This window comes from Pseudorasbora parva, chromosome 22 (assembly GCF_024679245.1).
Source record: "Pseudorasbora parva isolate DD20220531a chromosome 22, ASM2467924v1, whole genome shotgun sequence".
NCBI classification, from domain to species: Eukaryota; Metazoa; Chordata; class Actinopteri; order Cypriniformes; family Gobionidae; genus Pseudorasbora; species Pseudorasbora parva.
The window spans coordinates 8,421,157-8,434,899 of record NC_090193.1 but is presented as its reverse complement, the minus strand read 5'-3'; the positions used below and the strand labels follow the sequence as shown (position 1 = coordinate 8,434,899).

General features: G+C 42.6%; 9 non-coding genes across 9 annotated transcripts; 7 read left to right on the top strand and 2 right to left on the bottom strand.

The window, feature by feature from the left end:
* Nucleotides 1-197: 197 nt before the first annotated feature.
* On the bottom strand, nucleotides 198-279 carry trnas-acu (transfer RNA serine (anticodon ACU)). Its single transcript has one exon. It is a non-coding gene; the product is annotated as a tRNA-Ser (tRNA).
* Nucleotides 280-937: 658 nt separating this feature from the next.
* On the top strand, nucleotides 938-1,078 carry LOC137058974 (U4 spliceosomal RNA). Its single transcript, XR_010900933.1, has one exon. It is a non-coding gene; the product is annotated as a U4 spliceosomal RNA (small nuclear RNA).
* Nucleotides 1,079-2,719: 1,641 nt separating this feature from the next.
* LOC137058943 (U4 spliceosomal RNA) lies at nucleotides 2,720-2,860 on the top strand. The gene has a single exon (XR_010900905.1). It is a non-coding gene; the product is annotated as a U4 spliceosomal RNA (small nuclear RNA).
* A 1,641-nt stretch (nucleotides 2,861-4,501) lies between these two features.
* LOC137058971 (U4 spliceosomal RNA) lies at nucleotides 4,502-4,642 on the top strand. Its single transcript, XR_010900932.1, has one exon. It is a non-coding gene; the product is annotated as a U4 spliceosomal RNA (small nuclear RNA).
* A 1,878-nt stretch (nucleotides 4,643-6,520) lies between these two features.
* LOC137059030 (U4 spliceosomal RNA) lies at nucleotides 6,521-6,661 on the top strand. The gene has a single exon (XR_010900987.1). It is a non-coding gene; the product is annotated as a U4 spliceosomal RNA (small nuclear RNA).
* A 2,097-nt stretch (nucleotides 6,662-8,758) lies between these two features.
* Nucleotides 8,759-8,899, top strand: LOC137058970 (U4 spliceosomal RNA). The gene has a single exon (XR_010900931.1). It is a non-coding gene; the product is annotated as a U4 spliceosomal RNA (small nuclear RNA).
* Nucleotides 8,900-9,800: 901 nt separating this feature from the next.
* Nucleotides 9,801-9,882, bottom strand: trnas-acu (transfer RNA serine (anticodon ACU)). Its single transcript has one exon. It is a non-coding gene; the product is annotated as a tRNA-Ser (tRNA).
* A 658-nt stretch (nucleotides 9,883-10,540) lies between these two features.
* Nucleotides 10,541-10,681, top strand: LOC137058969 (U4 spliceosomal RNA). Its single transcript, XR_010900930.1, has one exon. It is a non-coding gene; the product is annotated as a U4 spliceosomal RNA (small nuclear RNA).
* A 1,878-nt stretch (nucleotides 10,682-12,559) lies between these two features.
* LOC137058942 (U4 spliceosomal RNA) lies at nucleotides 12,560-12,700 on the top strand. Its single transcript, XR_010900904.1, has one exon. It is a non-coding gene; the product is annotated as a U4 spliceosomal RNA (small nuclear RNA).
* Nucleotides 12,701-13,743: the final 1,043 nt, after the last annotated feature.

The window sequence follows — 13,743 nt, the reverse complement described above, 5'->3', positions numbered from 1 at the left end:
TGGATTAGCAGTCCATCGCCTTAACCACTCGGCCACCTCGTTACGCGGCTGCGTTAAACTGGGATGTGGTGTTTTTCTGCAGCTATGTTTAGGATGATTACTTTAAAGTAGTTAAACGTTAAAGCGGTGGTAAGTACGTTAAAGCAAAGTGATGTAAACAACTTTGCCTGGCACTCTCGAACACTAAAGACAACCATCGTTGAGGATGGGATTCGAACCCACGCGTGCAGAGCACAATGGATTAGTAGTCCATCGGCTTAACCACTCGGCCACCTCGTCCCATGTCTGAAGGTCCCATGTCCCGTCCCATGACAGAATTCGTGCTTTGCAGCCACTATCATTAACACAACAGAGAAAAAGTTTACCTTAATGTGTTGTAAAAATGTTGAGGTGATGAGAGATTCGAGCTTTAGACTGACCAGCAAGAAGCAATGTATTATTTTGGTTAGGAGACTCACATTTGTGTTGATGGATGGAGATGTGCTTATGTTTTTTTGTGTGCTGATTTTACTTTATTGGAAAGAACCTAGAGAGAAAGCCTGAGTCTAGAAAAACATACCATAGCTGGCATTGATCCTACCTCAGAAAATGTTTGCAGTGTCCTTGCACTCTTCATTATCCTACCCAACCTCGTAGAGGGCATGCTGAATCAATCCTGAACTCAAATATGTTCTTAGAGACTGAGCATTATGATCCCGCCCCTTTGCTGCCAGAATACCCATAATTCTCTGCTCCCAGATGTACCGAAGCAGTGCAATTTTTTGAGTGAGAAGAGGACAATGAATAAATCTTTTTGTGCATTTCCCTCGCCTCTTTCATAGTCACACTATGAAGCCATCAGTGCCAGAAGCTGATTGCATAGCAGTTTAAAGCTTGATACCATCCTGTCGTTCCATGTCCAGATATGTGCATCGAAGATGTTGTGATGTTTTAGGGCATTCTTTCGCAGAGGCAATATTGTAGCCTATGAGGTTTATCCGAGGCGTGATCTTTGCTGGTTGAAAACTTTACCCAATACCCCGCTAGGTTGACTTGAAATACAGTCAGCCTTGGCAATTTTTGTCAGTCTCTTTGGAGACTTATGAACTTGTTGAAAAGAATCCTTTGTTCCTGTTGTCTGCTGTTTCTTAAACGGTTGTGAATCCATGAACACGGAGAAGTTTCGGCTTCTCAGATTTTGGGCTTTTCTCAGCCAATCTCTGTAGTACTTTGGAGTTTCTTACGCCCATGTCCAAGCACCAGAGAAGTTGTTTTATTGATCCTGTAATCAGAATGTTATCAGATATTAACCCAAGCTTTTTTGCTGTTATCAATAAAATGTAATTCAGTTAAAGCTTGCCATGATGTGTTGTAAACAGTTGGATGATGCAAGCAGCATCCCTGCAGTTGACTTTTTTTTACTAGGATCTCCGTAGAGCAAAATGGGCTAGCCTAAATGGGGGTACATTAAAGCAAAGTGCTTCAAAAAACTTTGCCTGGCTCTCTCGAACACTAAAGACATTAAACAATGAGGATGGGATTCGAACTCACGCGTGCAGAGCACAATGGATTTGCAGTCAATATCCTTAACCACTTGGCCACCTCGTCACGCGTCTGCATAAAACTGGGATGTTGTGTTTTTCTGCATCTATGTTTAGGATAATTACTTTAAAGTGGTTAAACGTTAAAGCGGTGGTAGGTACATTAAAGCAAAGTGCTTCAAACAACTTTGCCTGGCACTCTCGAACACTAAAGACATCAAACGACGAGGATGGGATTCGAAGCCACGCGTGCAGAGCACAATGGATTAGCAGTCCATCGCCTTAACCACTCGGCCACCTCGTTACGCGGCTGCGTTAAACTGGGATGTGGTGTTTTTCTGCAGCTATGTTTAGGATGATTACTTTAAAGTAGTTAAACGTTAAAGCGGTGGTAAGTACGTTAAAGCAAAGTGATGTAAACAACTTTGCCTGGCACTCTCGAACACTAAAGACAACCATCGTTGAGGATGAGAGTCGAACCCACGCGTGCAGAGCACAATGGATTAGCAGTCCATCGGCTTAACCACTCGGCCACCTCGTCCCATGCCTGAAGGTCCCATGTCCCGTCCCATGACAGAATTCGTGCTTTGCAGCCACTATCATTAACACAACGGAGAAAAAGTTTACCTTAATGTGTTGTAAAAATGTTGAGGTGATGAGAGATTCGAGCCTTAGACTGACCAGCAAGAAGCAATGTATTATTTTGGTTAGGAGACTCACATTTGTGTTGATGGAAGGAGATGTGCTTATGTTTTTTTGTGTGCTGATTTTACTTTATTGGAAAGAACCTAGAGAGAAAGCCTGAGTCTAGAAAAACATAGCATAGCTGGCATTGATCCTACCTCAGAAAATGTTTGCAGTGTCCTTGCACTCTTCATTATCCTACCCAACCTTGTAGAGGGCATGCTGAATCAATGCTGAACTCAAATATGTTCTTAGAGACTGAGCATTATGATCCCGCCCCTTTGCTGCCAGAATACCCATAATTCTCTGCTCCCAGATGTACCGAAGCAGTGCAGTTTTTTGAGTGAGAAGAGGACAATGAATAAATCTTTTTGTGCATTTCCCTCGCCTCTTTCATAGTCACACTATGAAGCCATCAGTGCCAGAAGCTGATTGCATAGCAGTTTAAAGCTTGATACCATCCTGTCGTTCCATGTCCAGATATGTGCATCGAAGATGTTGTGATGTTTTATGGCATTCTTTCGCAGAGGCAATATCGTAGCCTATGAGGTTTATCCGAGGCGTGATCTTTGCTGGTTGAAAACTTTACCCAATACCCCGCTAGGTTGACTTGAAATACAGTCAGCCTTGGCAATTTTTGTCAGTCTCTTTGGAGACTTATGAACTTGTTGAAAAGAATCCTTTGTTCCTGTTGTCTGCTGTTTCTTAAACGGTTGTGAATCCATGAACACGGAGAAGTTTCGGCTTCTCAGATTTTGGGCTTTTCTCAGCCAATCTCTGTAGTACTTTGGAGTTTCTTACGTCCATGTCCAAGCACCAGAGAAGTTGTTTTATTGATCCTGTAATCAGAATGTTATCAGATATTAACCCAAGCTTTTTTGCTGTTATCAATAAAATGTAATTCAGTTAAAGCTTGCCATGATGTGTTGTAAACAGTTGGATGATGCAAGCAGCATCCCTGCAGTTGACTTTTTTTTACTAGGATCTCCGTAGAGCAAAATAGGCTAGCCTAAATGGGGGTACATTAAAGCAAAGTGCTTTAAACAACTTTGCCTGGCACTCTCGAACACCAAAGACAACCATCGTTGAGGATGGGTTTCAAACCCACATGTGCAGAGCACAATGGATTAGCAGTCCATCGCCTTAACCACTCAGCCACCTCGTCACGCGTCTGCATTGAACTGGGATGTGGTGTTTTTCTGCAGCTATGTTTAGGATGATTACTTTAAAGTAGTTAAACGTTAAAGCGGTGGTAAGTACGTTAAAGCAAAGTGCTTTAAACAACTTTGCTTGGCACTCTCGAACACCAAAGACAACCATCGTTGAGGATGGGTTTCAAACCCACACATGCAGAGCACAATGGATTAGCAGTCCATCACCTTAACCACTCAGCCACCTCGTCACGCTGCTGCATTAAACTGGGATGTGGTGTTTTTCTGCAGCTATGTTTAGGATGATTACTTTAAAGTAGTTAAACGTTAAAGCGGTGGTAAGTACGTTAAAGCAAAGTGCTTTAAACAACTTTGCCTGGCACTCTCGTACACTAAAGACAACCATCGTTGAGGATGGGATTCAAACCCACGCGTGTAGAGCACAATGGATTAGTAGTCCATCGGCTTAACCACTCGGCCACCTCGTCCCATGTCTGAAAGTCCCATGTCCCGTCCCATGACAGAATTCGTGCTTTGCAGCCACTATCATTAACACAACAGAGAAAAAGTTTACCTTAATGTGTTGTAAAAATGTTGAGGTGATGAGAGATTCGAGCTTTAGACTGACCAGCAAGAAGCAATGTATTATTTTGGTTAGGAGACTCACATTTGTGTTGATGGATGGAGATGTGCTTATGTTTTTTTGTGTGCTGATTTTACTTTATTGGAAAGAACCTAGAGAGAAAGCCTGAGTCTAGAAAAACATAGCATAGCTGGCATTGATCCTACCTCAGAAAATGTTTGCAGTGTCCTTGCACTCTTCATTATCCTACCCAACCTCGTAGAGGGCATGCTGAATCAATCCTGAACTCAAATATGTTCTTAGAGACTGAGCATTATGATCCCGCCCCTTTGCTGCCAGAATACCCATAATTCTCTGCTCCCAGATGTACCGAAGCAGTGCAATTTTTTGAGTGAGAAGAGGACAATGAATAAATCTTTTTGTGCATTTCCCTCGCCTCTTTCATAGTCACACTATGAAGCCATCAGTGCCAGAAGCTGATTGCATAGCAGTTTAAAGCTTGATACCATCCTGTCGTTCCATGTCCAGATATGTGCATCGAAGATGTTGTGATGTTTTAGGGCATTCTTTCGCAGAGGCAATATTGTAGCCTATGAGGTTTATCCGAGGCGTGATCTTTGCTGGTTGAAAACTTTACCCAATACCCCGCTAGGTTGACTTGAAATACAGTCAGCCTTGGCAATTTTTGTCAGTCTCTTTGGAGACTTATGAACTTGTTGAAAAGAATCCTTTGTTCCTGTTGTCTGCTGTTTCTTAAACGGTTGTGAATCCATGAACACGGAGAAGTTTCGGCTTCTCAGATTTTGGGCTTTTCTCAGCCAATCTCTGTAGTACTTTGGAGTTTCTTACGCCCATGTCCAAGCACCAGAGAAGTTGTTTTATTGATCCTGTAATCAGAATGTTATCAGATATTAACCCAAGCTTTTTTGCTGTTATCAATAAAATGTAATTCAGTTAAAGCTTGCCATGATGTGTTGTAAACAGTTGGATGATGCAAGCAGCATCCCTGCAGTTGACTTTTTTTTACTAGGATCTCCGTAGAGCAAAATGGGCTAGCCTAAATGGGGGTACATTAAAGCAAAGTGCTTCAAAAAACTTTGCCTGGCTCTCTCGAACACTAAAGACATTAAACAATGAGGATGGGATTCGAACTCACGCGTGTAGAGCACAATGGATTTGCAGTCAATATCCTTAACCACTTGGCCACCTCGTCACGCGTCTGCATAAAACTGGGATGTTGTGTTTTTCTGCAGCTATGTTTAGGATGATTACTTTAAAGTAGTTAAACGTTAAAGCGGTGGTAGGTACGTTAAAGCAAAGTGCTTTAAACAACTTTGCCTGGCACTCTCGAACACTAAAGACATCAAACGACGAGGATGGGATTCGAACTCACGCGTGCAGAGCACAATGGATTTGCAGTCAATATCCTTAACCACTTGGCCACCTCGTCACGCGTCTGCATAAAACTGGGATGTTGTGTTTTTCTGCATCTATGTTTAGGATAATTACTTTAAAGTGGTTAAACGTTAAAGCGGTGGTAGGTACATTAAAGCAAAGTGCTTCAAACAACTTTGCCTGGCACTCTCGAACACTAAAGACATCAAACGACGAGGATGGGATTCGAAGCCACGCGTGCAGGGCACAATGGATTAGCAGTCCATCGCCTTAACCACTCGGCCACCTCGTTACGCGGCTGCATTAAACTGGGATGTGGTGTTTTTCTGCAGCTATGTTTAGGATGATTACTTTAAAGTAGTTAAACGTTAAAGCGGTGGTAAGTACGTTAAAGCAAAGTGATGTAAACAACTTTGCCTGGCACTCTCGAACACTAAAGACAACCATCGTTGAGGATGATATTCGAACCCAAGTGTGCAGAGCACATTGGATTAGCAGTCCATCGGCTTAACCACTCGGCCACCTCGTCCCATGCCTGAAGGTCCCATGTCCCGTCCCATGACAGAATTCGTGCTTTGCAGCCACTATCATTAACACAACGGAGAAAAAGTTTACATTAATGTGTTGTAAAAATGTTGAGGTGATGAGAGATTCGAGCCTTAGACTGACCAGCAAGAAGCAATGTATTATTTTGGTTAGGAGACTCACATTTGTGTTGATGGAAGGAGATGTGCTTATGTTTTTTTGTGTGCTGATTTTACTTTATTGGAAAGAACCTAGAGAGAAAGCCTGAGTCTAGAAAAACATAGCATAGCTGGCATTGATCCTACCTCAGAAAATGTTTGCAGTGTCCTTGCACTCTTCATTATCCTACCCAACCTCGTAGAGGGCATGCTGAATCAATCCTGAACTCAAATATGTTCTTAGAGACTGAGCATTATGACCCCGCCCCTTTGCTGCCAGAATACCCATAATTCTCTGCTCCCAGATGTACCGAAGCAGTGCAATTTTTTGAGTGAGAAGAGGACAATGAATAAATCTTTTTGTGCATTTCCCTCGCCTCTTTCATAGTCACACTATGAAGCCATCAGTGCCAGAAGCTGATTGCATAGCAGTTTAAAGCTTGATACCATCCTGTCGTTCCATGTCCAGATATGTGCATCGAAGATGTTGTGATGTTGTAGGGCATTCTTTCGCAGAGGCAATATCGTAGCCTATGAGGTTTATCTGAGGCGTGATCTTTGCTGGTTGAAAACTTTACCCAATACCCCGCTAGGTTGACTTGAAATACAGTCAGCCTTGGCAATTTTTGTCAGTGTCTTTGGAGACTTATCAACTTGTTGAAAAGAATCCTTTGTTCCTGTTGTCTGCTGTTTCTTAAACGGTTGTGAATCCATGAACACGGAGAAGTTTCGGCTTCTCAGATTTTGGGCTTTTCTCAGCCAATCTCAGTAGTACTTTGGAGTTTCTTACGCCCATGTCCAAGCACCAGAGAAGTTGTATTATTGATCCTGTAATCAGAATGTTATCAGATATTAACCCAAGCTTTTTTGCTGTTATCAATAAAATGTAATTCAGTTAAAGCTTGCCATGATGTGTTGTAAACAGTTGGATGATGCAAGCAGCATCCCTGCAGTTGACTTTTTTTTACTAGGATCTCCGTAGAGCAAAATGGGCTAGCCTAAATGGGGGTACATTAAAGCAAAGTGCTTCAAAAAACTTTGCCTGGCTCTCTCGAACACTAAAGACATTAAACAATGAGGATGGGATTCGAACTCATGCGTGCAGAGCACAATGGATTTGCAGTCAATATCCTTAACCACTTGGCCACCTCGTCACGTGTCTGCATAAAACTGGGATGTTGTGTTTTTCTGCATCTATGTTTAGGATGATTACTTTAAAGTGGTTAAACGTTAAAGCTGTGGTAGGTACATTAAAGCAAAGTGCTTCAAACAACTTTGCCTGGCACTCTCGAACACTAAAGACATCAAACGACGAGGATGGGATTCGAAGCCACGCGTGCAGAGCACAATGGATTAGCAGTCCATCGCCTTAACCACTCGGCCACCTCGTCTCACGTCTGCATAAAACTGGGCTCTGGTGTTTTTCTGCAGCTATGTTTAGGATGATTACTTTAAAGTAGTTAAACGTTAAAGCGGTGGTAAGTACTTTAAAGCAAAGTGCTTTAAAAAACTTTGCCTGGCACTCTCGAACACCAAAGACAACCATCGTTGAGGATGGGTTTCAAACCCACACGTGCAGAGCACAATGGATTAGCAGTCCATCGCCTTAACCACTCAGCCACCTCGTCACGCGGCTGCATTAAACTGGGATGTGGTGTTTTTCTGCAGCTATGTTTAGGATGATTACTTTAAAGTGGTTAAACGTTTAAGCGGTGGTAGGTACATTAAAGCAAAGTGCTTCAAACAACTTTGCCTGGCACTCTCGAACACTAAAGACATCAAACGACGAGAATGGCATTCGAACCCACGCGTGCAGAGCACAATGGATTAGCAGTCCATCGCCTTAACCACTCGGCCACCTCGTCACGTGTCTGCATGAAACTGGGATGTGATGTTTTTCTGCATCTATGTTTAGGATGATTACTTTAAAGTAGTTAAACGTTAAAGCGGTGGTAAGTACGTTAAAGCAAAGTGCTTTAAACAACTTTGCCTGGCACTCTCGAACACTAAAGACAACCATCGTTGAGGATGGGATTCAAACCCACGCGTGCAGAGCACAATGGATTAGCAGTCCATCGGCTTAACCACTCGGCCACCTCGTCCCATGTCTGAAGGGACAGAATTCGTGCTTTGCAGCCACTATCATTAACACAACGGAGAAAAAGTTTACCTTAATGTGTTGTAAAAATGTTGAGGTGATGAGAGATTCGAGCCTTAGACTGACCAGCAAGAAGCAATGTATTATTTTGGTTAGGAGACTCACATTTGTGTTGATGGAAGGAGATGTGCTTATGTTTTTTTGTGTGCTGATTTTACTTTATTGGAAAGAACCTAGAGAGAAAGCCTGAGTCTAGAAAAACATAGCATAGCTGGCATTGATCCTACCTCAGAAAATGTTTGCAGTGTCCTTGCACTCTTCATTATCCTACCCAACCTCGTAGAGGGCATGCTGAATCAATGCTGAACTCAAATATGTTCTTAGAGACTGAGCATTATGATCCCGCCCCTTTGCTGCCAGAATACCCATAATTCTCTGCTCCCAGATGTACCGAAGCAGTGCAATTTTTTGAGTGAGAAGAGGACAATGAATAAATCTTTTTGTGCATTTCCCTCGCCTCTTTCATAGTCACACTATGAAGCCATCAGTGCCAGAAGCTGATTGCATAGCAGTTTAAAGCTTGATACCATCCTGTCGTTCCATGTCCAGATATGTGCATCGAAGATGTTGTGATGTTTTAGGGCATTCTTTCGCAGAGGCAATATTGTAGCCTATGAGGTTTATCCGAGGCGTGATCTTTGCTGGTTGAAAACTTTACCCAATACCCCGCTAGGTTGACTTGAAATACAGTCAGCCTTGGCAATTTTTGTCAGTCTCTTTGGAGACTTATGAACTTGTTGAAAAGAATCCTTTGTTCCTGTTGTCTGCTGTTTCTTAAACGGTTGTGAATCCATGAACACGGAGAAGTTTCGGCTTCTCAGATTTTGGGCTTTTCTCAGCCAATCTCTGTAGTACTTTGGAGTTTCTTACGCCCATGTCCAAGCACCAGAGAAGTTGTTTTATTGATCCTGTAATCAGAATGTTATCAGATATTAACCCAAGCTTTTTTGCTGTTATCAATAAAATGTAATTCAGTTAAAGCTTGCCATGATGTGTTGTAAACAGTTGGATGATGCAAGCAGCATCCCTGCAGTTGACTTTTTTTTACTAGGATCTCCGTAGAGCAAAATGGGCTAGCCTAAATGGGGGTACATTAAAGCAAAGTGCTTCAAAAAACTTTGCCTGGCTCTCTCGAACACTAAAGACATTAAACAATGAGGATGGGATTCGAACTCACGCGTGCAGAGCACAATGGATTTGCAGTCAATATCCTTAACCACTTGGCCACCTCGTCACGCGTCTGCATAAAACTGGGATGTTGTGTTTTTCTGCATCTATGTTTAGGATAATTACTTTAAAGTGGTTAAACGTTAAAGCGGTGGTAGGTACATTAAAGCAAAGTGCTTCAAACAACTTTGCCTGGCACTCTCGAACACTAAAGACATCAAACGACGAGGATGGGATTCGAAGCCACGCGTGCAGAGCACAATGGATTAGCAGTCCATCGCCTTAACCACTCGGCCACCTCGTTACGCAGCTGCGTTAAACTGGGATGTGGTGTTTTTCTGCAGCTATGTTTAGGATGATTACTTTAAAGTAGTTAAACGTTAAAGCGGTGGTAAGTACGTTAAAGCAAAGTGATGTAAACAACTTTGCCTGGCACTCTCGAACACTAAAGACAACCATCGTTGAGGATGGGATTCGAACCCACGCGTGCAGAGCACAATGGATTAGTAGTCCATCGGCTTAACCACTCGGCCACCTCGTCCCATGTCTGAAGGTCCCATGTCCCGTCCCATGACAGAATTCGTGCTTTGCAGCCACTATCATTAACACAACAGAGAAAAAGTTTACCTTAATGTGTTGTAAAAATGTTGAGGTGATGAGAGATTCGAGCTTTAGACTGACCAGCAAGAAGCAATGTATTATTTTGGTTAGGAGACTCACATTTGTGTTGATGGATGGAGATGTGCTTATGTTTTTTTGTGTGCTGATTTTACTTTATTGGAAAGAACCTAGAGAGAAAGCCTGAGTCTAGAAAAACATACCATAGCTGGCATTGATCCTACCTCAGAAAATGTTTGCAGTGTCCTTGCACTCTTCATTATCCTACCCAACCTCGTAGAGGGCATGCTGAATCAATCCTGAACTCAAATATGTTCTTAGAGACTGAGCATTATGATCCCGCCCCTTTGCTGCCAGAATACCCATAATTCTCTGCTCCCAGATGTACCGAAGCAGTGCAATTTTTTGAGTGAGAAGAGGACAATGAATAAATCTTTTTGTGCATTTCCCTCGCCTCTTTCATAGTCACACTATGAAGCCATCAGTGCCAGAAGCTGATTGCATAGCAGTTTAAAGCTTGATACCATCCTGTCGTTCCATGTCCAGATATGTGCATCGAAGATGTTGTGATGTTTTAGGGCATTCTTTCGCAGAGGCAATATTGTAGCCTATGAGGTTTATCCGAGGCGTGATCTTTGCTGGTTGAAAACTTTACCCAATACCCCGCTAGGTTGACTTGAAATACAGTCAGCCTTGGCAATTTTTGTCAGTCTCTTTGGAGACTTATGAACTTGTTGAAAAGAATCCTTTGTTCCTGTTGTCTGCTGTTTCTTAAACGGTTGTGAATCCATGAACACGGAGAAGTTTCGGCTTCTCAGATTTTGGGCTTTTCTCAGCCAATCTCTGTAGTACTTTGGAGTTTCTTACGCCCATGTCCAAGCACCAGAGAAGTTGTTTTATTGATCCTGTAATCAGAATGTTATCAGATATTAACCCAAGCTTTTTTGCTGTTATCAATAAAATGTAATTCAGTTAAAGCTTGCCATGATGTGTTGTAAACAGTTGGATGATGCAAGCAGCATCCCTGCAGTTGACTTTTTTTTACTAGGATCTCCGTAGAGCAAAATAGGCTAGCCTAAATGGGGGTACATTAAAGCAAAGTGCTTCAAAAAACTTTGCCTGGCTCTCTCGAACACTAAAGACATCAAACAATGAGGATGGGATTCGAACTCACGCGTGCAGAGCACAATGGATTTGCAGTCAATATCCTTAACCACTTGGCCACCTCGTCACGCGTCTGCATAAAATTGGGATGTTGTGTTTTTCTGCAGCTATGTTTAGGATGATTACTTTAAAGTAGTTAAACGTTAAAGCGGTGGTAGGTACGTTAAAGCAAAGTGCTTTAAACAACTTTGCCTGGCACTCTCGAACACTAAAGACATCAAACGACGAGGATGGGATTCGAACTCACGCGTGCAGAGCACAATGGATTTGCAGTCAATATCCTTAACCACTTGGCCACCTCGTCACGCGTCTGCATAAAACTGGGATGTTGTGTTTTTCTGCATCTATGTTTAGGATAATTACTTTAAAGTGGTTAAACGTTAAAGCGGTGGTAGGTACATTAAAGCAAAGTGCTTCAAACAACTTTGCCTGGCACTCTCGAACACTAAAGACATCAAACGACGAGGATGGGATTCGAAGCCACGCGTGCAGGGCACAATGGATTAGCAGTCCATCGCCTTAACCACTCGGCCACCTCGTTACGCGGCTGCATTAAACTGGGATGTGGTGTTTTTCTGCAGCTATGTTTAGGATGATTACTTTAAAGTAGTTAAACGTTAAAGCGGTGGTAAGTACGTTAAAGCAAAGTGATGTAAACAACTTTGCCTGGCACTCTCGAACACTAAAGACAACCATCGTTGAGGATGATATTCGAACCCAAGTGTGCAGAGCACATTGGATTAGCAGTCCATCGGCTTAACCACTCGGCCACCTCGTCCCATGCCTGAAGGTCCCATGTCCCGTCCCATGACAGAATTTGTGCTTTGCAGCCACTATCATTAACACAACGGAGAAAAAGTTTACATTAATGTGTTGTAAAAATGTTGAGGTGATGAGAGATTCGAGCCTTAGACTGACCAGCAAGAAGCAATGTATTATTTTGGTTAGGAGACTCACATTTGTGTTGATGGAAGGAGATGTGCTTATGTTTTTTTGTGTGCTGATTTTACTTTATTGGAAAGAACCTAGAGAGAAAGCCTGAGTCTAGAAAAACATAGCATAGCTGGCATTGATCCTACCTCAGAAAATGTTTGCAGTGTCCTTGCACTCTTCATTATCCTACCCAACCTCGTAGAGGGCATGCTGAATCAATCCTGAACTCAAATATGTTCTTAGAGACTGAGCATTATGACCCCGCCCCTTTGCTGCCAGAATACCCATAATTCTCTGCTCCCAGATGTACCGAAGCAGTGCAATTTTTTGAGTGAGAAGAGGACAATGAATAAATCTTTTTGTGCATTTCCCTCGCCTCTTTCATAGTCACACTATGAAGCCATCAGTGCCAGAAGCTGATTGCATAGCAGTTTAAAGCTTGATACCATCCTGTCGTTCCATGTCCAGATATGTGCATCGAAGATGTTGTGATGTTGTAGGGCATTCTTTCGCAGAGGCAATATCGTAGCCTATGAGGTTTATCCGAGGCGTGATCTTTGCTGGTTGAAAACTTTACCCAATACCCCGCTAGGTTGACTTGAAATACAGTCAGCCTTGGCAATTTTTGTCAGTCTCTTTGGAGACTTATCAACTTGTTGAAAAGAATCCTTTGTTCCTGTTGTCTGCTGTTTCTTAAACGGTTGTGAATCCATGAACACGGAGAAGTTTCGGCTTCTCAGATTTTGGGCTTTTCTCAGCCAATCTCAGTAGTACTTTGGAGTTTCTTACGCCCATGTCCAAGCACCAGAGAAGTTGTATTATTGATCCTGTAATCAGAATGTTATCAGATATTAACCCAAGCTTTTTTGCTGTTATCAATAAAATGTAATTCAGTTAAAGCTTGCCATGATGTGTTGTAAACAGTTGGATGATGCAAGCAGCATCCCTGCAGTTGACTTTTTTTTACTAGGATCTCCGTAGAGCAAAATGGGCTAGCCTAAATGGGGGTACATTAAAGCAAAGTGCTTCAAAAAACTTTGCCTGGCTCTCTCGAACACTAAAGACATTAAACAATGAGGATGGGATTCGAACTCATGCGTGCAGAGCACAATGGATTTGCAGTCAATATCCTTAACCACTTGGCCACCTCGTCACGTGTCTGCATAAAACTGGGATGTTGTGTTTTTCTGCATCTATGTTTAGGATGATTACTTTAAAGTGGTTAAACGTTAAAGCTGTGGTAGGTACATTAAAGCAAAGTGCTTCAAACAACTTTGCCTGGCACTCTCGAACACTAAAGACATCAAACTACGAGGATGGGATTCGAAGCCACGCGTGCAGAGCACAATGGATTAGCAGTCCATCGCCTTAACCACTCGGCCACCTCGTCTCACGTCTGCATAAAACTGGGCTCTGGTGTTTTTCTGCAGCTATGTTTAGGATGATTACTTTAAAGTAGTTAAACGTTAAAGCGGTGGTAAGTACTTTAAAGCAAAGTGCTTTAAAAAACTTTGCCTGGCACTCTCGAACACCAAAGACAACCATCGTTGAGGATGGGTTTCAAACCCACACGTGCAGAGCACAATGGATTAGCAGTCCATCGCCTTAACCACTCAGCCACCTCGTCACGCGGCTGCATTAAACTGGGATGTGGTGTTTTTCTGCAGCTATGTTTAGGATGATTACT